Source organism: Acinonyx jubatus, chromosome B2, assembly GCF_027475565.1.
Source record: "Acinonyx jubatus isolate Ajub_Pintada_27869175 chromosome B2, VMU_Ajub_asm_v1.0, whole genome shotgun sequence".
Classification (NCBI taxonomy): domain Eukaryota; kingdom Metazoa; phylum Chordata; class Mammalia; order Carnivora; family Felidae; genus Acinonyx; species Acinonyx jubatus.
In genome coordinates, this window is record NC_069385.1 from 57825144 (window position 1) to 57852707 (window position 27564).

Here is a 27564-nt window from a genome sequence, read left to right on the forward strand (position 1 = left end):
GTGGCACAACAGAAACTCTCATTTATTACTGCTAGGAATGCAAAGTTTTACAGCCACTTTGGAAGACTGGAAGTTTCTCACGCAAGTGAACATACTCTTAACATATGATTTAGCAATTATATTCTTTGATATTTACCAAAACAGGTAAAAACTTATATCCACATAAAAAAAAAAACACATGGATGTTTATAGCAGCTTTATTTATGATTGCCAAAATGTGGAAGCAACCAAGATGATTCTCAGTAGGTGGATGAATAAATAAACTGTGTTACAACCAGATAATGAAATAATATTTAGTGTGAAAGATAACTGACCTACCATTTAGAGACATGGAGGAACCTTAAATATCTATTACTAAGAGAAAGAAGCTACTCTGAAAAGGCTATATACTGTATGATTCCAACTATATGACATTCTGGAAAAGGAAAAACTATCGAGAAAATAAAATGATCAGTGTTTGCCAGGTATTGGCGGGGAAGGGAGGAAGGAACAGGCAAAGTACAGAGGAGGTTTAGGGCTGTGAAACTACTCTGTATGATATTGTATTTACGGGTACATGTCCAAACCCAAGGAATTTACAAACCGAGAGAGAACCCTATGTAAGCTATGGATTCTTGTTGTTAATGATGTGTTGATGTAGGTTCATCAATTGTAACAATTATACAACTCTGGTGGGGGATATTGATAGTTGAGGAGGCAATGTGTATGCTAGGGCAGAGGGTATATGGGAAATCTTTATGCTTTCAACTCAAGCTTTCTGTGAACCCAAAACTGTTCTAAAAAGTAATGTCTTTAAAAAAATATAATCCATCAAAAAATTTTAATCTAATATTTTCCTTTTATTTTTTTCTACAAATTGATATGGTGTGTAGGAGTAGACCACAGTAGAAGGCCTAAGGCTATGTGATGAGCTCACTTAACCAAAACACTAGTAAGGTTAAAATATCAAACAAGAATTACAGCTGTCTCTCAGAGCAGACCTTGGATAGATCATTGCCATATATTGAAATAGAATATACTAGAAATGCCTTTGTTAAAATAATTCTAACATACAAGCCAAAATATACTTACAATGAAACAAATCTTCAGTGATGTAATTAATGGTTATAATTAAAATAACAGTCTCAAGCAACATAACATTTCAGCAGATATCTCAGCCACCACAGCATGGAGCTCTTGGAGATGCTGGTGGAGAGACTGGAAAACACACAGCCAAAGGAAGCAAGCATTGAACCCCACATGACAACGGGGCCTTTTCTAGCAGGAGGCAGCCCAGACTGGATTTCACCCATTTGGCTTGCTTTCTATAATGCTTGTATTTTTCTTTTTCTTTCTGCTTTTTTCAAGTTGGAAGTATAAAAGTAGAGGGATTAGAGAAGTTGACAAGACCAAACTTTCAGAGGACAAGAGGCTGTTGGGAGAAAATTAAAATGATCAAATTGTATATATTCATGATTATTTTACAGTAAAACACAGCTCTGGAAGACAACCATCTTCACAGCACAATCTGGTCCTTGGTATTACAAACATGCTACAGCTCCTAATCTTGTTCTTTAATCACATTCTTTGAAACCCATGATGGTTAAATTGAGGCTGTTTTTCTTACCAGTTCTCTCAGCTATTACTTCTAACATTTTTGGAAGCAGTCCTGTGGTTGATGTTTCATGCTTTTATACGTGTTTTATCATTGAAACCCTCAGCAAAATGCTTAGGCAACTACCTAGCCTCTTCACACACTCCGTAATACTCTGTAATGGTTAATTGAAACATGAGTCGATTTTGGATTTTAGTGCTTAAGTCTAAAGCTGTTATTATAAATCAAAATCACATTTGATGAGATATTAACTTATTTTTACAGAATTATATTTCAATGATTCAATATAATTTGTGTAGATAATCATAATGTATTTTAATCAAATTTACATTGTATTCTTAGCATTATTTATCCTTGTATACAAACAATATACTAACATTCTATACAATTAAATTTTCCTAGGAAATAGCCTAGAAATATTTTAGAATCTATTGTAGAATAAAATTGTTAAAAATAGTTATATACATTTTTATCTTTTGGATAACATTTTAGTTAAGTTCATATCTTTTTACATTATTCCAACTATATGTGTCCATTTCTTCCTGCACTTGCCAGCTTTAGATTTTTTTTTAATTTTTTTAATGTTTTATTTATTTTTAAGACAGAGACAGAGCATGAGTGGGGTGGGGCAAAGAGAGAGGGAGACACAGAATCTGAAGCACGTTCCAGGCTCTGAACCGGCAGCACAGAGCCCTATGCCAGGGCTTAAACTCAGGAACTGTGTGATAATGACCTGAGCCAAAGTCGGACGCTCACCCGGGCGCCATTGCTTTAGGTGTTTTTTTTTGTTTTTTTTTTTTTAACGAAGCAAACAATCTGCTCCTTCAAAAAAAAAATCCATTACAGTGCAGATGACAAACATTTTGTTGATTACATTTGTATTTCTTTAAAAACAATGGAGGTTGAATTAATTTATCAGATATTTATTTTTTATCATTTATAAATAATCTTATTTGGTCCTTTGACTATTTTTATAAGTAGGACAACCATTTTCTATTGGTTTGTAACTTTCAATAATTATATGAACTTTATCACATATTTGTTTCTGTAATTCTCCTTTTAATATTATTTACCCTTTAAGTACAAAAGTGTATTTATGAGGTTAAACTCTTTTGGAATGATATATTCCTGTTCATTCATGTGCCTTTCTCTATATAAAATTATATAAATATTCACTTGATTTTTCTTCCTTTTTTTAAGTTTATTTATTTATTTTGAAAGACAGAGATCTCATGAAACTGTAAGATCACAACTTGAACCGAAATCAAGAGTCAGACGCTTAACCGACTGAGCCACCCAGGTGCCCGACTCGATTTTTCTTCTAATTATCCTATAGTTTCTTTCCTTTTTTCTTTTTCACTTTGAGTTTTAAAAGTAGGTTTTTAAAAATAGCAATTTAAGTCAAATCATTGAATACTCCTAGACCTAAATTTCTATTAGGTTATGTTATACCTGTGAAAAATGACTCAGGAAAGTTAACTTTTTATTCCTTTCACAGTGAGAATTAAGGGGTGATGTAGAGTTGTTACCAGGCATTTTTACCTCTTAGGCAGAAGGATATTGTCCCATTTCTAGTGTGCTTAGAGACGAGGGTATTATAAACTACTAGGAGTGGCACAAAGAGGACTTCTCAAAGGATTGGTGGACTCCTTGCCTTTGTCTGGCATGTCACTGGATGTGTCACACAAGAGGCCACTACTCAAATCTGGTAAGAAAAACAAAAACAAAATTAACTCTATTGCTTGCTAGGGAAAGGGAGCTTCCAGTCTTTTTAAGGAGAGATCTAATGTAATGTAGGTTTTGGTGAAGTGTGAAATTAGGGATTAGTGAAATTTTAGAAGCATGTGTATTAACAGATTGGTATTTTTAGGGGTAGAGAATAGGAACTATTTATTCTCAGATGTCTTTTAGGGTATGTGCAGGAAAGCTTGATGCTCTGGTGAGGAGAATGCTCTTGAATCTACTTCATGTAATAGTATCATTTACCTACATTAAATCTTTGCCTGTTTTGCTTTGTTTTGTTTTGTTTTGCCCTTTTTTGTGGACAATCATTGTTACCTGTATTCATGATATCTATTATGGAAAAAAAGATTGCAATTAAAAATGGACATTTTTAAGGGGTATCTGCAAATTACTATGCAAATATTAGCCCATAATTCATTTATGTACCTGTGCAAGGGAAGTTTACCGGAAGAGTTAGCAGGTAGATTTACTAGCATGGATTCCACTAACACCTACTTTTAGAACTATAGGGGCCTAAGGAAATAATAGGATGAGGAGAGTCAATCACAAGAAAATACACAGGTAAATTCCAAGTACCTGTGCATAGTGAGGCAATATACCACAATACACCACAAAGATCAAGAAGGTGTTAAACTCTCACTTTACACTTGTGATTTTTTCAAATTTATCTTATGATTTTACATAGTTTATGTCATGTCACTCAACTCATAAAGGTTAATGACTCTTCCCATCTAGCCCCAAATAAAACAACACATATATGACATTATATGAAAGCACTATGTGCAAGAGTATACACAGACACATGCACATGCACACATCTGCACACATCTGTATAGTACCTATATGTGCACATAACCATACATATACACATATACACACACAGGTATCCAGGTAAAAAATTTAAATTCAAAAGAAAGAGAGATAATCCTATAACTCCTCCTCCCCCCCCAAAAATTAGCACAACTACAAAAGAAACTATTAGACTTCTCATAGATAGCTTAACAATATAGAGTTCTAAATTCAAAAAGTCTTTAAAACCGATTTGTGACAATATTACCATTTACATAAAGACAAGATAAAAAGTCTTTGGGTCATTTGGAAAGTTGAAATGTATCCTATAGACTCTTTTCTTCTCAAAAAAATCACTAAAAGAAAGTATTCAGAAAAAAAATCATAAAATAAAGAAGAAAACATACAAAATTGGTAATTGATAGTAATACATACAAGTTGATTTTAAAAGCCATTGTTAACATAGTGCAACTTTAATAAGTTATTAGGAAACAAAATATGAAGATTTCTTAACAATAGTAGTGTACATTTTAAACCAAGATTACTACTAATTTCAATAAAATCTTGGCCAATAGAGGGTGCTAGAGAAGGAGAATAAGCATGATAAAAGGTGTGTGTGTGTGTGTGTGTGTGTGTGTGCATGTGTGTGTACGCATGTGTGAGAGAGAGGTATAATTTACTTATACTGCTAATCTAGAATATTGATTAAAATATGCTTTTCATATGTCAGAAGTTATGGACAACACTTAGCTATAACTTGATTTGACAAAGAAAGAAATAATGTCAACTTTAAGGATAAACAGTAGTGTAAAACAAACAGATGCAGAACTTCCAAACCACCAGAAGTTAGTGGGAGAGGGAGACAATGAGCAATACTTAATTCTTCATGAAAGAATAGGAAAGAAAGAATAAACAAGAAGCATATGTATATTCCATTGAAATAAAGGAAAATAAATTATGTCAGGGATAAGACAAAATAAGACTGATTATAAAAGATGTGCAATGCAAAATAATGCCACTCAAGTTCAGACACTTTCAGATTGAATTAATACAAAATTTAGTGAAGTCATTTATAAATGTCATTTACATCTAAATGACATAAAAATAATTGAAAATAGAACAATGACCAAAAATAGATAAATAAACAGCAATGGGAATATTATTATCCAAACAATGGGATTTATGACAGATGAATGAGAATAAAAGAAGGGGATTTATTTTTGAGAAAATAGACATGCCAAAGGATATTGTGTGCAAGTATGCCTCTCAGTGCACAGACTCAAATGAGCCCAAATGATCCACTTGGAGGTAGTCAGGTCCTCTTTCTGTGTTTTGGACTTTTGCCAAGTCTTTCATGTTGTCATGTCTTGTCTAGCTTTCTCGGGCACACCATGGGCTGTCTTCCAATATAAGTAACTATATACTAGCACAAAAACTATGCTACTTATACATCTCCCAGTCACCATTCTTCCCAGTTTCAGATTAGCGGAAACTCCTAGGTGTTAAAAACAAAGTCAACAAATCGGTGACAGTGAAAGCAAAGAGAGAAAAGGAAGAACAAGATAAACCATGGTCACTAGAAAAATGAGCCTTTGATATGGAAATTTGAGTGTACTTCCAGGATATAGGTGCTCCTTGAAGACACCATTGGGATGGATAAACATAAGTATTTGACTCTATTTCAATGCAACCACACAAAATGTGTGTTTTTATAATGTTCAAAGAGGGATCACATGCCTTACAATAAACATAGTTGGGCAATTGTTTGTTGCCATATTTCCTTCTACTTAGCTTGCTGGGTGATGTTGACCTTAAAACTCACAAGAGGCAGCTGTTTTGCCAGCAAAATGAATTTATTCAGGAATAGCCAAAAACTGCAAATTGGGGACAAATTTTGGTGAATCATAGGTAAGTCCAGAGAACACAGAAGAGGAGTTTGTTTTTATAGGGAAAAAGGAAGGAACTGAGCAGGGCTGTTGCAGCTTCTCATTGACTGAGTGTGGTGATTTCTCACTGACTGGGCTGTTGCTGGGAGAAGAGAAATTCTTCCTTCTTTTGGCTGGGGTACTAAAGTAGAGGCTTCTTCCTGTTGGGCAATGTGGATATGATTCTTATGGCAGGTGGTAGTGCGTAACAGCTTCCCCTTCAGAAGGGCTTCCTGAGTCCATTTTTAATGAAGTTTCCTTTATTTTTACAACATCTACTATTTACATACTCTCCTGGCCCTTCAGTTTTATGTAGACCCAGTCTTTCCTCTTTTTCAGTTTCAAGTGTCTTAAGGCTAGCTTCCCTTTCCCATTTTTATCTCAGAATTCTCTCCCCTTTCCTTTCTCCTTTTTCTCTCTTCTCCCCTCTCCCATGTGTTCTTTTTATATTACAGACATGTTAGTGGAAAGTTTATGTAGCATCTTCAAAGACTGATGGCTGAAATAGGTCTGGAATCTGGAACTCCAATATCAATTTCCAAATTTCATTACTACTTACTTTTCGTTTATAGCTTTCTTGCTTATATTCTCTGCCCGCCCCCAAATTTTGGCTTCGCTTTCTCTGACAATTACCACAAACTGAAACCTGACATGCTGGTACTTCCAGGCTCAAGTCCTTACCATTTTCTTGCTCTCAGATTTAGATTGAAAATCCTGGAGGACTGACTCTGGGGAGTCAGAACTGTGTTCAGTCCCTGGTTCTTCTATAGGCTATATCCCCTCAGGTGAATAACTCAATTTCCCTCTATTCTCACCATAAGATGATGATAGGACTAATTTTATAGAGTGTTGCAAGTAGTAATTAAGGAATTGCATAGTAATAACAGTGGGCTTGCCAGAACTAAATGTTCAAAAATGTTATTTATTCTTATGGCATGTATAATAAATTCCTGTATTAAAATAACTATTGCTGTAATGAGCTCCTCTTGATCATGTATTCTTTAATATGTTGATGAGTTCCTTGAAAGAAGACATATCAGGAAAATTAATAGTTATATATATTGAAAATTTGGGAAGAGTAGCTAAAGGACTCTTTCTACTGATGAAGTCTTAGGATAATGGTGGGGTGGTCCAGGCCAAAAAAGAATTTTTGAAGACATCTTTGGTACAAAAAGGTGATTTTATTAAAGCACGGGGACAGAACCCATGGGCAAAAAAGCGGCACTGGGCTCATGACAAGTAACTCATTATACACCCTCAGGTAGGGAGGGAGTCAGGGAGAGAGTAAGTCTCTAAGGTATTTTGGAAGCAAGGTTTCCAGAACCTTCAGGGGCTAGCTGTTGCTAGGGAAACGCCACTCTTTACTATTTAGTAAAACCACAGTCATGGGATCCTACAGATGTATATCAGGGGGTCATAAGCCTAGAGTATGATTGGCAGCATATATCTTGGGGTAGTTGAGATAAAGGAGGTTTCTAAAGAAATTTTTGTATGTTAAAGTAGACTTACAGGATCCTTGTGGTTGGGATAATGGTAAGCAAATATTCTCTTTTGCCCCTAACAAAGTGTCATCATTGAGGCAGCTGAGCTCCTAGAGAGAGGTCACGCTGCCGGTTTCAAGGACTTATCAATGGGCTGTAAGCAGTAAGGGAATTTAATTTCTCATTTGCCTTAGTTTCCCACATTACCATGACAAGCACCTAAATCCCTTTCTTTTGCTCTCGGGTAGTCAGGAGTGTCCAAGGAATATCACACATATTCCGCATGTTGGGGGAGGGGTGTGCTGTTAGCCTGTATTTTGGCCTCAGCTTGCCCCACACTCCATCATTACTATTTGTAAACAGACACATAACTAAAATTATGAAATTTAGCAGGAATATAAATTATCTTCATTGTAATCTAATATTAAAGGCCAAAATATATTTGCATGAATTTAGAAGGGGAGGTCAATTTAGCTAGCCACAACTATTTCATATGAAAAGGAAACACCTAGAATTGTAATTTATTACAAATTTGTTATGAGTCTACAATAACTACGGTGATTTGGATCCTTACAAATCTAATGCTAATTGAGTACACAAAAACAAATTATCCCTCTTTATTTTATACTAGGTCATATTTTAAAGTCTCATATTTATTTATATCACTTTTGGGGTGAGTATTGGAAAATTTCTGTGTGTATAGGCAGTCAGCTTTGACTATAAGTAATATGGAAACCCTGTCATCTACCACAGAATAAATGTTGCTGGAATATATAATTTAGAGTTATTTTACAGATAATATAGCAACATTTTAGTTCAGAAATATTTAATTTAAACTCTAGCTTTGCCAATTACTATCTATTATGTTGCCCAAATTGCTGAATCTCTAAGATTTAGTGTCCTGATCTAAAATGTGGATATGATATTAGTATCTACCTCCTAAATATAAGGGAAAAAATGATCAAATACTTAAAATTCCACAGAAAAAAAGACAAAAACATGTTAGTGCTTTGTGAACTACTAAACTTCTCATCAGTAGGATGGATGATCATCTCTGTGTCATCCTAGCACTATTAGACTTGCATCAGTCTAGGAAGTATCTGGAGTTTCTTTCCATTCGGTAGTCTATATTTCCATAAAGTGCAAAGCATGAAAATATGTAAAATGAAAATGCCATGGTTTTCTCAACTATTTCTATTAGCAAGATCACCTAAAAATTTTATCATTTTCATTATTTATTAGTCTTTCCAAATCTGTTTTATATTAATCAAAATTTAGCTTTCTATGTCTACACAGAAAAATTTTAATTCAGTTATCAAATCCTTTAGTACAATAGTACTTTCATAAACAGTTAATTATTCATTCAATATTGTTCATATGCTTTATGGAAATATTTCCAAATATTTGGAATCTTTGTAATATTTGGAATATTTTGTAATCTTTGAATGTAAGGCCATCAGATTAATAGTTCCTTAAAATAAAGTGACAACTTTGAATGTCATGTGTATACCCTTTTGTTGATCTTATTAGTTTTTTCAACATTATATCACAAGATAATCCTCTAACTCTTTCAAAAGATGGACCCATTGAATAAAGAAAATCAACATTTGATATAATATAAATATGACACATCTTTAGTCAAAACACTAAAGCAGTGTCAAAGAGTAGCAATGAATAAGGCTGATGGTTTCAAAAAGAAATGTCTCGTTATTGTCAAGTCATGCAGTACTGCTGGAGTTGTTTTTTGTCTTTTCCCCCAAAAGCACCTAGACTAAACTGATCATCTGAAAGTTACCTGTTAGTTATCTCCACTTGACCTGCTTAAACAGACATCTTAGAGGATAGAGACGAATTTATAGAATATGATTAAGATTTTCTTTTATGAAACACCTACATAATGCTTCTTAGTATTTCAATAATTATCTTTTATTCTGCTAAAATTAGGAGTATCATGCATGCTTCAAATTCCCATCTTGCATGGGCCTATGTAAACATTTTCACGGTTCAGAAGTTTAAGAGATGTCAGAAGTTAAGAGATGCCCCCAAAGTACATAAAATTCAACCATTAATCTATAAAATGTGTGTGGCAGATGGATCAATGAAAATGTATCAGTAGAAAATATGCCTATATTGCAAGAGACACATGATTTTTGTGGTCTTAAGTATAACTTTCAGGTAGCTCTCCTGTATGTATCATCTTGGCAAGTTTTCTTTTTTTCTGATGTGTGACTATTTTGTGTAACAGTCTCTTTAGCAGTCTACATTTATAGAGCTATCAAATGAGGTGTTTTGTGTTGTTTGGTAATTTGACATTTTCCTCACTATTTTTATTCAGTTAATATTTTAAAAGAATCTAGCATCCAATCATTTTTTATCAGAATTTTAAAACTGATACCAAAAAATTAGTTTTCTAACTATAATTTTGACTTTATTTGTTTAAATCATGCTTTTCACATACAGGTACAATTTCAAATCTTAATTATGTGTTGACTATATGGGAGGAGGAAAATTCTAATTATAAACAAAGAAAATGGTTGTTACCTTTTATTATGCTACAAAATGCCTGCTTTCGGTATATGAAATGGATGAAGTTTGAAACATTGGATAAATTGTTCCTTATTTTTTATTCTCCCAGAAGAGCTGTCTATAGTGGAATTTGTAGAGCCTGGAGTGGATTTATGTAATTAGCTTGGTTGGAAGCCATCCTTCCCATAGGTCAAGCCAATTAACAGATAACTAAGGGAGACATGGCTCCAAACAGTGGCATAGGGCACAGTGGCACTAATGCTCACTAGAGAGGGAAAACAAAGTTACTGGGACTATAACTTTGAGATGAAATGAAATTGGATGTTGAATGCTTTGAACTCAAATCCTGCGTCCCTTTTTGTTTTTGGTCTGTGTGCTTTTATCTGTACTCTCTTCTGATGTTGAGCATGTCCTGTTAAGGGTGGGAGGGAGAAGGAGGACTGAACACTGGTTTTAGTCACTGTATTATTGCCACAATATGATCTAGATCTTCCTCACTTCCTGCCTATGTTGTTGAGGCTCACCAAGGATCCAGCTATGATGCCATCACATATGCCCAGGGTACTAAGAAGTCAACTTTTTGCCTCAGAAATCTGGGAGTTGAACCTTAGGATAGAGGCAGAACAGTCAATCAGGATAGTCTGAAAATTAGACAGAAAATGTGAATAAAGTGGAAACATAATGCATAAAAAAGCAGTTGGAATGAACAATGGTAGACGTTATTTAATAGTGATCATAAATACGAATGACTATCTTCAGAAGTTTCCTCTTCATGTTAAAGGTAAAGAGGACAGTTACAGCAATAAGAAAAATAAATTGAGGTATGGTGTTACTCATAAGGAAACTCCTAGAATGTGTCAATTAATGGTTTTCAATTAGTGTCCGTAGTAGAAATTGACAGACTCACAAATGTATAGATGTTTGTTACTTAATTAAAAGTCCATCAAGTACTACTTCAGGATTAACTTTAGACTGCAAAACAATTTGCCATCAACTCTGATGGGTTTTCAATTCATTCTGCAGTTTGTTCCCCTGGCTCTGTTCCTTTGCCCATTCCAAGAACTAAATTGTCAAACTTAAACTTAAAAAGCTAGAAAATAGAACTATTTTAAGTCCTTTTAAAAAGATTTTGCATTTCATCAAAAATAGCTAGTTTGAAAAACTGGATAGAATACTGGAGACTTCGTTTACTTCTGCCTCTGCTACTAACTTGCTGGATGATTTTGAACACATCTGATTTACCTCTCTGTGCCTCAGTTTCCTCATTTGTGAAGAGATGGGATCTGGGGGTGGGTAAATTAGATGATCTCTGAGGTTCTCTTTTACTCTGAAAATTTTCTGAATCTAATCCATGTTTTTATTAATCAGACGTTACTCTGAAAAACAAACCAGTCAAGGTTGAGATGAGGTGGAATTATTTAACAAAGCGTAAATAACTAGAAAGGACAAATGAGTTTCTTAAACCACAAATAATTAACTGCCGTATACTATGACAGGTGGTATGTTACCTGTCCCTTGATTTTCCTCCTTGGGAGGTAAGTGGGAAATCTCTTCATCCTCATTCCTTCTTTCTCTAAATGCCTTTATTTTCTCATTTGCCATTGCTTGAATTATTTGCATTGTATGGGTATTGTTCTTTAGGAACGTAGATTTGGAAGACTGTTCTGTGTGGAATCACATTTGATTTTACCCTAGACGTTTATTAATGGCTAATAATATCAGTTTCTACACACACACACACACACACACACACACACACACACCCACCATTTAAGTACTACTCTTTTATGCTGACAGGCTAAGTGTCACTGGGAAATATAGCATTTTGCTGTGAAAGATGCCTATAAATGAGAATAATTTTTATTTTTCAAATAAGCCATGGTTGAATTTACAAATACTTGAAAGTAACATACTCCTGTTACTATTCATTTTGCAATTTTTCAGTATAGACATAGTTCATGAACTGGCTACTCTATTTCCTTCTAAAAATCTATAAACAAACCTATTCTTCTTGAGCTTCCATCTGACTATGCACAAAAAGTTTTAGCTTACCTGTAAACGCTTTGTAAGAGACTGAACCATCCCTTTACGGTTATTTTCTTTGAGATGCTACCAGCTACACTAGAACGGGTAACAGAAATATTGTAGCAGAATTATCATTTCATTTTTTTTTTTAAATAAAGGTGGGTGTATGAGGCTTCTGTCACGTCCCTATATTTACAGTGAAAAGTCAATTCTGAGCAGTTTGTGTTGAAAATGACAGCATTTCTGTCAAGCTCTACATCAGCTGCTGCTAGCTGGAGTCAGAATTATCATCCTTCACTGGGCTGTCTTGCTTTATGATATCAATTAGCAAACAATCTGTTTTGTTGGCACATGATACAACTAGGATGCAAAACAGAGTGACTGTGAAGCAAAACATTTTCCAGGGAGAAGGCTGTTTTGCCCAAGCCTGGGGAGGGGGAAATGATACCATTCTTCTGCTCTCAGTCTTTCTTTCATTTGCCACCATTGTCAGTTTGACACGAATACAATGTAATAATAGTGTTAGGTTGGTTGTTTTTATTTTTCCTGAGGGCGTTAATATTTGGTTTTTAAGAATTTATAGCTATTAATTTTGGTTTTTTTAGTCTTTAGTTGGTCTAGAATTATGATGTCCAAATCCCTACTTTCACTGTGGAAAAAATACAATTAAAAAAAAAAAAAAAGAATCACACTTCACATAAAACAGGAGAGAAGGTACACTAGAGGGCACTAGTAAGCTATACTTTTATTTATTTATTTATTTTCATTTACCATTATAATTTGCATGTCTTTAGGGATGCTTTGCTGCTTAATCTGATATGTTTGAGACTACTCATTTTTCTTTCTTTGTTGCTTTTTGTTTTTTTTTTTTTTGTTTTTTTAAGACCACTAAGCTCATTTGGTAGTTTTCATTGACCAGGAAAGTTCTAGACCTTTAGGTTCATTATTTTGGTAAGCTTTATCCCCTATGGATGTCTGGGTGGCCTTTATACCTTTATTGAAACCCTGCAATCTTGTCCTCTGACATTTCTGATGTTTTTTGAAAGAGCATCTCCACAGCTGCAAGTAATTGCTACTTAAGCCCAATTGTATGGGCTTTGAGATATACACAAATCACTCCTGGGTATTTCTTTTAAACCACATTTAAACCCCAGTCTCCAGAGGTGAAAGGCAAGATATTTAAGTAATCTGCCACCTGGCTCATTCTAATGTGATTGGTGGAGAAGACAAATTCATCTTCAGAAGAATATACAAGAACAATTTTTCTTAAAAGGTCAAATGAAATTTATGCTTCATGCTCAAAACTTTGGCATTTCAATTAACTTTTAAAAGTCACAAACAATATAGTGAACTCTAAGATGTGCTTAAAGAGAAAATACATTGTATGTATTAAACAAAATAAACCCAATTTAATGACTTGTTTAGAACATGTTGCTCTTGCTACTTTATTTAACAAGATTTTTTAAAAAGTGTCTAAGTTCTATGATAGTAGGAATACTCTTTAATCTGTCTATTGTGTTACTGGGGTACTTTTATTCTTTTGGTTTCCTTTTCTTTTGAAATATTGTTTTTGGGAATCATGAGCAAAACGATGAAGCAGTTAATTCACAAGTACACATGATATAAAGAATGTAGGAAATTTATCATGACGGTAATTACAATGTTAACTGAAATGATTATAGCAATATTTATTCAGTAGGAAACAATTAAAACCTTGATCGTAGTCCAAATCCCATTCATTGAAATCTCATATTTTACAGTAAAATATTTCTTAGGATTTCTGCTTTCAAAGAATCTGTCTCATTTCTTAACTACCAAAATACAAAGACTTATGTAACATGCTTTATTCCAATATTCATATATCATCTTTCTCAAAACATAACACAGATAGGGGGCCACCTCAAAATAAGACTAAATACATTCATCCTGATTCTAATATCATCCTGAAATGTTGTATTGTAAATAATTAATTGATCATCTTGCTCTCCACCTCCTGCCCACACACATGCTAGGTATCATTACCATGACCATCTTCTTGTCTGTTGTTGAAATTATTTTTAAGTTTTGTTGTGAGCTTTCTTCCAGTGTGAGGATGGGAATGGGAAACGTATAGAAGGCAGGACTTAGCCTGCTGACATTTTTCCCCCCTTTGCTATGCTAGTAGTTTTTCCAGTCTGTTGTCTTTATGACCGTCAGGTAAAAAAGTCATTAAACAATATAGACTCCTCATGAATTAGATCAGATCTGATAAAAATGAATAATTTGATCAAAGTCATGCTGCCAGGCAAGTGGTGAAGCCAGTCCAAGACTGAAAACCAAGTCTGTTGTGGCTTTAAGTCCAAGACTTTCTGCTTGCTGTGTAGAACTCAAAATCTCCACCCAGATGTATAGCTACAGATATTTATTAATTTCCTGTTTGTATCTCTTGAGTAATTATTATGATTTAAGATTTTAAAAAGAAGTCATTTTATATTCAATAAAGTGATGACTAAAATTAGTCCCAAATAAAAATATATAAAGAAACATTTAACATATCGTAAGCAAATATCTACCTATTTAAGCATATTCTAAGGGGGTATTTACCCTCTTTTTCCAGCCTTTTGAAAATTAGCAAAAAAACAGAAACAGTTGAGTGTTACATTGACAAATACAAACAAAACACTCTTGATTGCTACAAGTACTTGATGTCCTGAGATGTTTTGTTGTCCTAGTAGGAAGGATTTCATTTGAAACACTGCATGGGGTCATATGCTTTGCTCTAAAATTGATTTATGGCACTTCCAACTGAAGGACAAATACTACACTTAAAACTAAGACAAGCATGACTTTAATAAATCTGTTTTTTATAAAGTCACAAACTAATTGTTTAGCATTTTGAATATGCTGTCACGATCAGTTCTATTTACATGAAAAAGACTCATAATTAATATTAAATGCATGCATTTATTCAAGTCATTTTGATCATTTGTTTTCTTTACTGCAAACTACGCTTCATGCTGTCTCAATTTTTTTTGTAAAGTCTAATTTATGGAAAGACTTTATCACTATTATAGTATAGTAAATCCAATTAGAAATACTACAGACATGGATGTAGTTTTCATATGACTGTATTCATAGTATTTTTAGGGGCTAACAATTATGTTGACTCAGCAGGCACACATTAAAATTACATTTAAAAGTCTATGTTAAGTTAACCAATGGAAAGCCTTGGTTAATAGTATTTTTCAATGATAAACTAAAATTTCTAAAGGGTAACAGTTTAGTGTATTTATTTCTTTAGGAAACATCCTGTTTCAAATAACACCTTGCTAAATTTTTTTGCAGAAAACATGACCCTGAAAAAGTATAATCTATAGACTTCATGTAAGTATTAATATATGGAAAAACAAACATCCTTCTTTTGTTGCAGTGTAAACAATCTGTCCAATTTGGAGATTGTATGCATCATCCATTTAAGTTGGCTCTAGTTCTACAGGCTGATCTAAAGCTACTGTATAATGATGTGAGAGTATGCTACTGTGATTGGTGACCAGAATGAGAAATTGAATTCTGCATTACCTCTTAAATTCTCCAAGAGTATATCAACATGACATTGTGCTTCCAATTCAATAGATTCAATGTTCAGAAACATTTTTATATTAGACATGGTTTCCAGACATTGTAACCAAGGCCTCAATGGAAAAAATTTCCTGTGGTCTGTCCCAAGATGTAGAAAAGGAAAAGAGGAAGGAAGAGAAAAATAAAAGGACCTTTAATGAGTATCCCTCTCCTCCTAGTCACTGTGATAGCCATTTTTACATGTTAGTTTTTTTCTTATTTAGTCAAAGTATTTGAAAAGAAATAATACAGATGCGCCAGTCCACCAAAGGAAACGATAGAAGTACTTGTGCACGAAATATTTGAATAAAGTAGGTTGTGTGGCTGACTAGATTTATTGTTCACTGGGGAAGAGACATAGCAAATGTAGAAAGAAAGAGTAAATGTCTTCTTATTTAAAGGATTATAATGTGTGTATATTTGTGTGTATGCTCACACATGAAGTTGTACATGGGTGTGTGTGAGGGGAGTAGTGGTAAGTCAGGATTGGAGATGGAATTATTTGATCATGAAATTCTAAACTAATGTAGCAAATTTATGAATAGTTGGTTTTGTTAATCAATTTGATCATTTAAGCATTAGGGAAAAGTCTGTGACCTTGTGTTGGAAAGCCCTAAGACTACCCTCAGGTTTGATGATTTGCTGGAACAGCTTACAAAATTCAGATAAGCTGCTAAATTCATGGTTATGGTTTATTGTGGCAAAAGGAAACATATTAAAATCCACAAAGAAAAGGGTGCATAGGACAGAGTTCAAGAGAGACCAGGTGCAAGTTTTCACTCTTCTTTTCCCATTGGAGACACATGGACGTGCTTATTTCTTCTAGAAATAATGTGTGACAACACATGCAATGTGTTGCCAACCAGAGAAGCTCATCCAAGCCTCCATACCCTGGGTTTTTACTGGAACTCAGTCAGACATGGAATGTCTACATGACTGATTTTAACTACTCGGTCTCCAGTACCCCCTACCAGAGGGCAAACTAATGGCCCAAGTGAACAAAAACAAGTATGTACCATAAATCACATTGTTGGCAAAAACTGTCTGGTGTGATCCAAGGCCCAAGGTATACAAAGACAGTCTTATCAGGTTATTTGAAAGACTTAGAAGTTATCACCCAGTAGTCTCTTAAGAAGCTATCCTGAAAATTTTGGAATGTGCTGGTTTTGGGCAGCCCAAGCCTACTGAGTTAATCCTTTACTATAGAACATAGAGGCTACAAATATTTCCTGATTTTTGTTACCCACTGCAGGAAAGTCAATGTAGTATGTTATTTATATTTTATATGTTGAAAACCTACATTTTTTTATTTAAAAATTTAAGATCATAGTTCTTGGTCATTTTTTTTTTTAGAAAAGTCATATGAAAAAAATAATAAGCTCTGATAAAAAATTGAGATCCTAACTTAGCTTGTCAGGCAAATTTTGAACATGGGTAAGATTTAAGGTGCAAGCCACCATTTAGAGGTTACCTAGAGGTAAACACCATGTGACTGCAGCCCAAGAATTAAGCAGAATTAAGCATTGTGTCCAATGAAAGCATGTATTAGGCCTAGTAAAGTTCTGATTAGCAGAAAAATGGAACAGGGAGCTGGACTTTGCAAGGACTTGGCTACAGCCAGGGGATAAGGTAGGCTTGGTAGGTAGAGTAAGGCCTGATGAGTCATTAAAATGAGAGGGAGAACAGGTCATTGATTTCCTAATACTACTGTAACAAATTATCACAAATGTAGTGACTTAAAAAAATATGAATATCTTATAGTTCTGGAGGTCAGGTGTCCAAAATGAGTCTTACGGGTCTAGAATGAAAGTGTAGGCTAACATACATTACTTCTGGAGCCTCCAGGGAAGAATCTTTTTCCTTGCCTTTAACAGCTTCCAGAGGCTACATGTGTCCCTTGGCTCATGGCTACTTCTTCCATCTTCAGAGTGAGACAATCTAACCTCTGCTTCAGTCATCATAGCTTTTCCTGATTCTGCTGCTTACGCCTCTCGCTATGCTTTGTTAGAACCCTTGTGATTACACTGGGCCCACCTGAATAACACAGGACAACTTTTCTCTCCCTGACCTTTCTCCATCTGAAGATTTTTAACATAATCACATCTGAGAGGTCTTTTTGCCATGTCAGGAAACATATTCATAGGTTTTAGGGATTAAGACATACACATCCTTGGCTGGTTGTTATTCTGTCTACCATAATAGGAAACAAGGGTACCACTGGAAGAGCTGGAGTTGGAGGAAATTTAGAGCAAATGCTGCTTTTAAATGTTGGGTAGCCTAGTCAGGTTCTAAAAGAAGGTGGCTGCAAACCTCATTCAATAGGAGATTGCCATCAATCAATGTATGGAATATTACCCTCAAAGTCTCAGTAACATTTAACAGGGGTTTGCCCTGTTTATTGAGTCAAGAAAAATCAATGGTCAGTAATTTAAGAGATACTCCTTATACTAAGGACTAGCTCAAACCAACAAGTATGAAAAAGGATTGATTTAATAACTATCATTTATTTTATATTTCTGATATGTCAAATTTACCAAATCAAATACTTGTTATTTCATGCAGTTCCCACTACAGCACTTATTTATTTTTAGCTTTGTTTTTTTTTTTCTCTTTTCTTTTTTAAAAAAATATTTAAATTCTAGTTAGTTAACATACAATGCAACATTGGTTTCAGGAGTAGAATTTAGTGATTCATCACTTACATACAACCAGAGTGCTCATCATAACAAACACCCTCCTGTAACACCCATCACCCATCCGGCCCATTCCCCACCCACCTCCCTTCATCAACCCTCAGTTTGTTCTCTACCATTAAGTCTCTTAACAAACCAATTTCCCTCTCTCCTTCTTCCCACCCCCTTCCCATATGTTCGTTACAGCATTTAAAAATAGATTTGAGGGCTAGTCAATGAGGGAAATGAATTTGAGTGTTCATTAACCTGCCCAGGTGGCTTTAGGAAGCAAACTGGAAGAGACGGGATGCAAATCTGAATTATTTCATGGCCTCGGCTTTCTGCACTGCAGAATGCCAATATGTTGATTTACAATGTTGCATACCCCTTTCTACTGATCAATTTTTTTATATCCATGTTTCAGAGTATCTCCTTTCTCAATTACCAGAACGAACATAAGGTTAATAACTAGGATTTCTTTGTGTGTGTGTTCAGGATAGAATTAGATCATTGCATGAAAAACAGTAGAGTCCTATCAAAACCTAATAGGAAGACTGATGAAACATCTCTTTTCCTACAACAGAAAACATCCCTTAAGTGTTAGAAATTCTTGGTCCTGTTTAGAAATGCAGTGATAAACTATTTTGATAAACATAGCTACCTCATGCCCTTCTTTAATACTATTTGAACTTTTGAAGTGAATTAAATAAAACTAAAAAGAAAGTAGCGGCTATTTTAGAAAGTAAGTCATTTGGATTTGAGACAGCCTCCCCACACCTTGGATTTTCTGATGTCGATGTGATTACTGATTCTTCATACGAGGCTTTTCTATGTGATGGAATAGAAAGTATGTTGAATACCCAACTTGTTGTGCACTTGCTTTCATAGTGGAAGTCGAGAGAAGAAACAAACAAACAAACAAACAAAATCCACAAGTGTAAACAAATGGAATAGAGACTGACTTGTGGGAAAACAGAGAAATATTTCTCCTTCCTTCCAGCCCAAAATTTTCTAAAGAGATTTCCTCAGTTATTCAGTAACCTTATCAACCTTGGGTTTCAAATATTTTTCTTAACTATCTCAAGGTGAGTATGAGATTCCAGGAAGAAACTTTCTCCTCATAGATCTCTGACTGGAACTTTTAAGTATCACATCAGGAATCTATCACAGTATTCATCCTGGGGAACAAACTAGATGCAATTTTAGATATTTTCCTGAAATCATTTCTATGAACCTTTTCTTTGAGTGCAACACTAAGTCAAAAATTGAAGAGATATTTTTAGTGCTAGTTCATTCCACTCATAACTGTATTTTAGCTCTAAGTTCTTGAAGTACAATATAATAAAAATGATGTTGCTCTTGGTCCTTGAAGTTTTGGATTCATTGTATTCAAAGTTTTAACTGTATCTGCCAAATATGCCAAGCTCCCCTGAAATTTGTCTTTTCAAAAGTCTGAAGCAGTTGGTTTTTTTTTTCCCTGGTGTTCCAAAAATAGGGCAATAGCATCTCTCAGCTCATAAATCTGTGGGTACATATTTCTCTCTGTCAACGAACAAACCTCAATGTGCAATAAAAGGATTTTGTAATCAACATTAAAATGTTCACAAAGCAGTGAAAGTTACTTTATTTTGACTCATTTGTTATGTAATTGACCAGAATCTAATGGTTGAAATTGAAATATTCTTTGAGATCAGCTTGCAGGGATTTAGAAGCCAGTACTTAAGCAGTGAATGATGCAGAGTATCCCAATAAAAGTATAATTTTTCTTTGTTTAATCAATTTTTAAAATTTTGAATCCAGATTTTTAAGAATATGTACATGTACACCTAATACATGTACACCTGTGTGTGTGTTGTGTGTGTGTGTGTGTGTGTGTATGTGTGTATACATACATAAGTGTGACACAGCCTTAAATAATCATCAGCATCTGTAATGGTCTCCAAATTTTGATCAGTAGCATTTCTTACACATAGGAAGAATATACATATTATCAAGTATAATTCTTTCATTAATAGTGATCAAATCAATATGAAAGGAGGTGATGGATATGTTTATTGCTTTTTGGTGATGGTTACATGGTTGTATGTATATATCCAAATCCATTATTAAATATGTGCTGTTTTTTGGTATATCAATTATATCTCAACAAAGCTGTTGAGAAACAAAATAAAATAGTCATACAAAAAACTAATACTAAAAAGGGCAATAATTTAATTTCTTTTGCAAGACTGTGTTTTTTTGTTTTTTTGTTTTTATTTATTTTTTGGCTAAATCATTAATCCAGTGTTTATTTGAGAATAAGAGAAAAATATGCATTCTGGTAAATTATTCATTATAATGTTTTGATATTTTCAGGAGAGATGGTTTTATCAGAATTTTTTCAGTGGTACAAAATTTATTTTTATGTTGTTTGGTAATTAAAAGAACAGTATCACATGAAATATTAATAACACTGAAGGTTCCCAATAATAATTTCAAATAGCATTTATCTTTGTGTGTTATATACTATTGTATAAACAGAAAAAAATACTAATTAAAAATTATAATAGGGGTCCATGGGTGGCTCAGTTGGTTAAGCATCGACTCTTGATTTCAGTTCAGGTCATGATCTCACAGTTTGTGATATCGAGCCCTGCCTACGGCTCTGTGCTGACAGTGCAGAGCCCTCTTGGGATTCTCTCTCCTCTCTCTGCCCCTTTCTTGCTCATGTGCTCTCTCTCTCTCAAAATAAACAAACATTTAAAAACATAAAAATTAAAATTAAAATAATGTTTGCATGAATTTTAACCCAAATGCTCAGGTTGTGGGGATTCTATTAGGATGACATTGCTCAGTCTTTTTAAACAAACCCAGGTGATTGAATATCTTCAAAGAGAGTGCTAGGTGACCATGGATTTCATTTCTTCTGTTTGGGAATTTAGCTAGATTAACTTTCCCAGCCTCCTTTGTGGGCTTAGTGTCTTGAGGCAGACTTTAAGCCCCTCCCCTGTGTGGCTCACTTTGAGGCTTGGCCTACATAAATCTCCCACATGAGTTCTTTTATGGTCTTTTCTTGCTGACCGGAGTGGAGAGGGCTTTGCGGTAAACTTGAGGGCCAAGTGTTGCCATAAAAATGGAAAGACTTCTCCCCTAAATCACTCCCGAGAAGAAAGCTACTCTGAAAAGCTGTTCAACCAAGAGCACTCTAATGCTACTGTTAGGTCAGTGAGGGAGGAAGGAGGATAGGATAGTTGTGTTAAGCCACTAAAATTTCAGAGTTTTTCTGCTCTAGAAGCTAGTATTACCTTAACCAATTTATATACTCTTTGTAATTATTTCACTCTATACCTGAAAAAGAAGTCAATTTTATTGAATGCTTTTTTCACTGGCCCCATAGCGAAAACAAAATATTTATTTTAAACAAGGAGAACAAGGGGTGTCTGGGTGGCTCAGTTGATTAAGCCTCTGACTTCGGCTAATGGCCATGATCTCCCAGCCCCAAGTTGGGCTCTGTTCTGACAGCTCAAAGCCTGGAGCCTGCTTCAGATTCTGTGTCTTCCTCTCTCTGCCCCTCCTCCTCTCACACTCTGTCTTTCTCTCAAAAATAAACATTAAAAAAAATTTAAATAAGGGGAACAAGAAATAATGAGGAAGATGCCATTATTCCTACAAAAAAATGAGTGATGTTGGGTATCTGTCAGTGGGTGTTAGGGTTTTCTTCCATGCAGTCATTCTTTTGTTCCAAGTGAAATCTATATTAATATCCCATAAACATTATGTCACTGGCCTTCTAACTGTCTCTATCTATCTTACTTTGACAATCTTCTGATTTGTAGCTTGCAATATCAGAATGAACTCTCACTCAGAATGGATTAAAGAAGAAATGTTAAAATAAATGGCAGGACTCAAGATTTCTTTTAGTGCATTTTATAATGGCAATAGTAGAAGTTAGTGTTGCTTTTTAAAGTACATTCTTGTCTTAAAGTTAGATTTATGTTAGGCTTTAAAATATGTACAATATGAATTGGGTCATGTGCATGAAAATATCATCTAAAACAAAGATGATGCATCATATATTTAGTAATTATAGACTTTACCTATTTATTTTATTCTGTGAATCTCTAGCCAGTGATGAGGAAATTAAAAACCAAAAAACAAAAACAAAAACAACAACAAAAACCCACATTCTGAGATGATTAGAAATCTCCACATGGAAGGTACTTTCCTAGTGTCTGTTCCTTCCCACTCTACACACTTCTGGTATTAGTCTCAAACACTCAGACATTAGGAAGCAAAATCTAGAATTTGGAGGTATGTAGAGTAGCAGAATCTATGTTCACAGGCACGGTTACATACAGAGTTCAAGTTGGCCTTGATGAAGTAAATTTTGATATGTGCAGCAAGACATAGTGAGTCCAGATTTAGACATAAGGAATAAATCCTGTGAGAGCACATCTGACACCTGACCCTGATGCCTTGCGTCTACCAGGACACCAAAGAATGCCTTTTTTCTGATGAATACATAATATTCTGCCTAGATTGTGTCAACCCTGACCATTACAAATGAGCGCAGGATTCTGAAAATTTGTCTGGGACTATCAAAAGAAGGTAAAATGAAAATTATTTTCCTTATTGATAGGCGTCTCAAGGATCCTTATCTAATGACCCTAATTCTGCTTTTGATGGTAACACTGGACATAAATGTATTTAAAGCCATGTAGACTGTTGGTTCCCAAACAGGTCTTCAGATTAGAATCACCTGGGGAATCTTTTAACACTTCTAAAGCACAGGTTATGGCCTAAAAAATTAAATCATAATCTCTAGGGCTGTGATTAGGTGAATCTATTCTGCACACATGTTTGAGAACCACCCACGATCATTTTAGAATTTAATAATAGGTTTCCATGCCAACTTCTCAATAGAGGTTCTAAACACCTGGATATGTATACACATATATATTAGAGGATATTCACTAAACTAAAAATAGCAATTTTTTTTCCAAAGGTGATAGAAGTTGTATATATTTAATGTAGCAAACATAGTAAACCTAAAAACCATCAAAGTTAATTATAGTCTTGCCAACCAAAGATAATCACTGTAAATAGATTAACTTTCTTCTAGATATTTCCAATCAATCTAAATACTAATTAGGATGAGGATATATGTATGTGTGTATGCGTGTGGGTATAACAAAGACTGTCATACTGTTCATCCTATTTTACAGACATTTTCTCTAACAATATATAGAATCAGAAGAAATGTACTTTTATTATTTTTTAAAGTTTATTTATTTGAGAGAGACAGAGACAGCACAAGTGGGGAAGGGTCAGAGAGAGAGGGAGAGAGAATCCCAAGCAGGCTCTGCACTGCCAGTGCCGAGCCAGTGTGGGGCTCAAACTCACCAAACCCTGAGATCATGATGTGAGCCACCCAGGTGCCCCCCAAAATGTACTTTTAAATGTTGCTTTTTCATGCGGCCTTATTCTATAGTCTTTTTCCAAAGTTCTTCTGAACGATGACACCAGTTTCTTTTTTGTAATTACTTTTATCTCACCCTTAAAGAACTTTGTCGTGGGCTAAAGAAAGATGACACCATTTGAGGTGAATTTTTGCTCATTTGTTTGCATAAGTAAAAACTGGATATTTTCACCTTAGATAAAGTTAGAAATTTTGCAAGTAAGTGTTCCTGAACTGAGCTGCTTTGGTATCACCTGTTGGGGTAGTTAAACTGTGGAAGCCTGGCTCCTCCTCCCAGTTCTGATTCACTAGGTTCAATAGGTTGGGGGTGGGTGAGTCCTGGTTATTTGCATTTCTAAAACACTTTGCCAGGTAATGTTTGTGCTGCTAATGTGGGAGCCACACTATTAGAACCACTTTAGGAAATGTTTTTTTCTTACTCCTAGGTTTTTCTCTGTCTCATTCCTTTGTATACAAGTCGTTTACATTTGATGCTGGTTTCATAAATACCCATCTTTGAGTAGAAATTTCCAAATGCTTCCTGGAAATATTCAACTTCACCAAAATTGACTTAGCCCAAGAACTTGACCTATTAATAAATTCAAAGTTACTGTTATTTTATCTTAACAATTGATAAACTAAAGCCTCCTCTTATGTCCAATGAACAAGTTGGGGTAATTCAACTTTCTTCATCTTTGACAGAAGAAAAGTGTATTCCTGCCATCCAAATTCTGAGGGATGCATCTACCATAACTTTGAGATCTTAAGAAAAAGTAAAGAAGCTCTTTTAACAGGTATGGCAAAATATTTGTGTTATGACCATATTTTTGTGCACCCAGCTAGGAAAAGCAAACTCCTGCAAATCTTGCAGATTCAAGATGTGTCTGTGTTTGTCTCTGATGCATTTTTTTAAAACCTTTTTTCCTTTTCAAATGTTAATTCCCCCAGTAGAGATAATCTGTTCCCTTTCATGTCTCCCCCTTGGGCAATACATTTCGAAGATTAATATAATATGGATAACATGCCTGTGTGTCTTGCCTAATTCAAAATGCTGAGGATATTATTTCTGGTTTAGGGAGTTTGGAGAAATTTATATCTAGGAGGTTTGGAATGCTCAGTTATCAGAGAAGTTTTGCTGCATCCCTGGTCCTGGCAGTTTGCCCAAGTTCCTAGCAGGTCATTAATAAAGGCTACAATTGCTCTTACATTTAGATTTTCTTCTACCCTGACTCAGCAGCCACAGCTGTCATCTTACAAGCTCATGGATCATTAAGAAGCTTCACCTGGCACACTTTTAAAAGATGCTTCTCTTCCTTTAGGTTAGAGCTGTTTTTCCACCCTAACTCACCTTTCAAACCGATTTTTTTCTTAAACAGATATCTGGGAGAAAATGTTTAATAAACAGCTCAGAATACAGTAACTAATGGTTTCAACTTCAGTTCCTTTGTGACTTAAAAATCAAGCGTTTATTTAGTAAATGCCTTCAGCAAAGAGTACAGTTTGGGATTTATTTTATGTCACAGATTAAATTATTGCTTGCTTACTTCCTTTACTTGAAATGCATAATTAATATTTCACAGCAAGTTTAGATTAGTCTTTACATTTTCTTCTTTACTTAATTTTCAAAGTCACTTAAAGCCATCTGAGCCCTAGTATTTTTACATCACAAACCATAAATCAAGTTAAATGTTGGAGTCCGGGAGCTCTAATGCTACATTGAAATCCAAAGCACTGGTGAAACCACAGTTTATCTAGCTATGGTACATGCTGTCACCCAACAATAAATACCCCAAAAGTTTCACAGCTTTTTTGTTAAACAGCCACAATTCAAGAATGGAAAGTACTGCAACAAATTAATGATAAAATTATAAAGAATAGGGGAACTCTACTCTTGCTACTTCCATAATAAAATGTTGTGGTTTGGGGATTTATGGTAGAATTTTAAGACCATAAATTCTTCAAAAATCATTTTATAAGCATTACCTTGAAGATATATTCATTTTTAAGAATTTTTTTTCCTAAAAGCATGACAGTCACTCTTTGTGGGGAGGGGGAGTTCTGACGCTTCCATGTGACCCTAGAGAAATCTCATGATCTAAAGACCATAAGTCTGTCTTCTTTTGGGTGTGATGTGGGGTTCAATGTAAAACTAATATTGAAGCAGAGTCCTTTATAAGATACCCTGAACAAATAACAAATGAGCAATTAATAGTAATTATGAAATTGCATTTTAAGGACGTTCTGTTTTCTCTCTTTTTTCTTAACTTAAAAGTCACAAAGCAAACCAAAAACTAGTAAACAAAACAACATAATAAAAAATAAAGCTAATATTTAAACCACAAATGAGAAAATGTGCAGGGTTTGAATTCTTAGGGGGAGGCCAGTAGGGCATATAAACATATGCTGGCTCTCAAGTCACACAGATGCATTGACTCTTGACTCAGCCACTTAATTGCTATGTTACAACAGGCAACTTATTTGCTTTCCCTAAGCCACAATTTCTTCCTCTTTTGAACCGCAATAACAATGAAGTTAATAAGACCTAATTCTTATTATCTTGAAGTAATATATGTCAGTAATGAGGTTACTCTATTGGGATTAAGTGAATTGATGGATGTACAGCACTTCCTCTGGCTGTTGATCCATGCAGGATTTATATGTGTTCCGTGTGTGCCATTAAGTATATGTACAAGAAAAGAAAGTTGCCTTATTCACTTAAATGATATCCCCAGCACTTAGAAGAATATGCAATATATGCAGTATGTGCTCCATACCCCATAATGGGTATGTGTGTGTTCCATGCCTAGGTGGGTGTGATAGAGGTATTTCTAAGATGTGTTGAGCCAGCGAGTATCCCAAGCTATTGCTGAGAAACAACTAAGAGAAAATTCAAAGAAGTTTTCTATATAGGGTTGGTTGCCAGATCTAGCATAAAAAATTATAGGGCAACCAGTTATTTTTTTTTTTCAGATAGGCAACAAATTTTTAAGTGTATGTCCCAATAATATGATACCCAAAAAAAAAAAAGTTGTTTTTCTGAAATTAAAATTAAGCTGCATGTCCTGTATTTTATCTGACAACGCTGACATGAAGACAAAAAGGTAAAACTCTGAGTTGTTAAGAACAAGGTAATTTATGTGTGATCAAATAATAATTATAACAATAATGCCACACTTAAGCATAACTTTTACCCCTCTCCCCAGTTATTTGCAGTACAGCCACAGTTGTCTTGTTTCTGTTTCTGGAAAAATGCCAGATTTTTTTTTCTCTTATAATAAGATATTTGCGATTTCATCTGTATGGAAGGAACCACCCCCTCAGTCTCCAAACATATCATCCTTAGACTCTTAGCTGAGGCATCTCAGGCTCCTGGACGCTTTCCTTGACCCAGAGGCCCTTTCCCTACTCCCCACCCCAGGTTTATTCTTATACTGTCTCAAACAATGGTATCTCTTTCAGAGCACTTACCTCATTTTGGAATTATAAATTAATTAATGCAATTATATAATCAATATCTATCTCCTCTACTACATTGTAAACACTGTGACAACTCTTTTTGCCTCTAATTTGGTACCATAGCATATAGCATATGGGGTCATGTTTTTAATATCAAACTGCTTGTACTTTACTCTTCACATGAAGGATGCTCAGCTTTGTAATTAAAGGATAGTCTAGGTTAGCTGGCATTTCCAGGACCCAACTGCACACATCCACCCCCCCTCCCAGCCCTTACCAGGCCATCATACTCTAATTTGGTGTCCTCAGGACAAGTATT

General features: G+C 34.7%; 1 long non-coding RNA gene across 7 annotated transcripts in view; it reads left to right on the forward strand.

Moving 5' to 3' along the window:
• Positions 1-27564, forward strand: part of LOC106975272 (uncharacterized) — a 1087042-nt gene that overhangs the window by 635485 nt on the left and 423993 nt on the right. For all 7 annotated transcript variants that reach the window (XR_008298440.1, XR_008298437.1, XR_008298436.1 and 4 more), the window contains one exon: positions 24495-24583. This is a non-coding gene — a long non-coding RNA (uncharacterized LOC106975272). The remainder of the gene's footprint in view (positions 1-24494; positions 24584-27564) is intronic.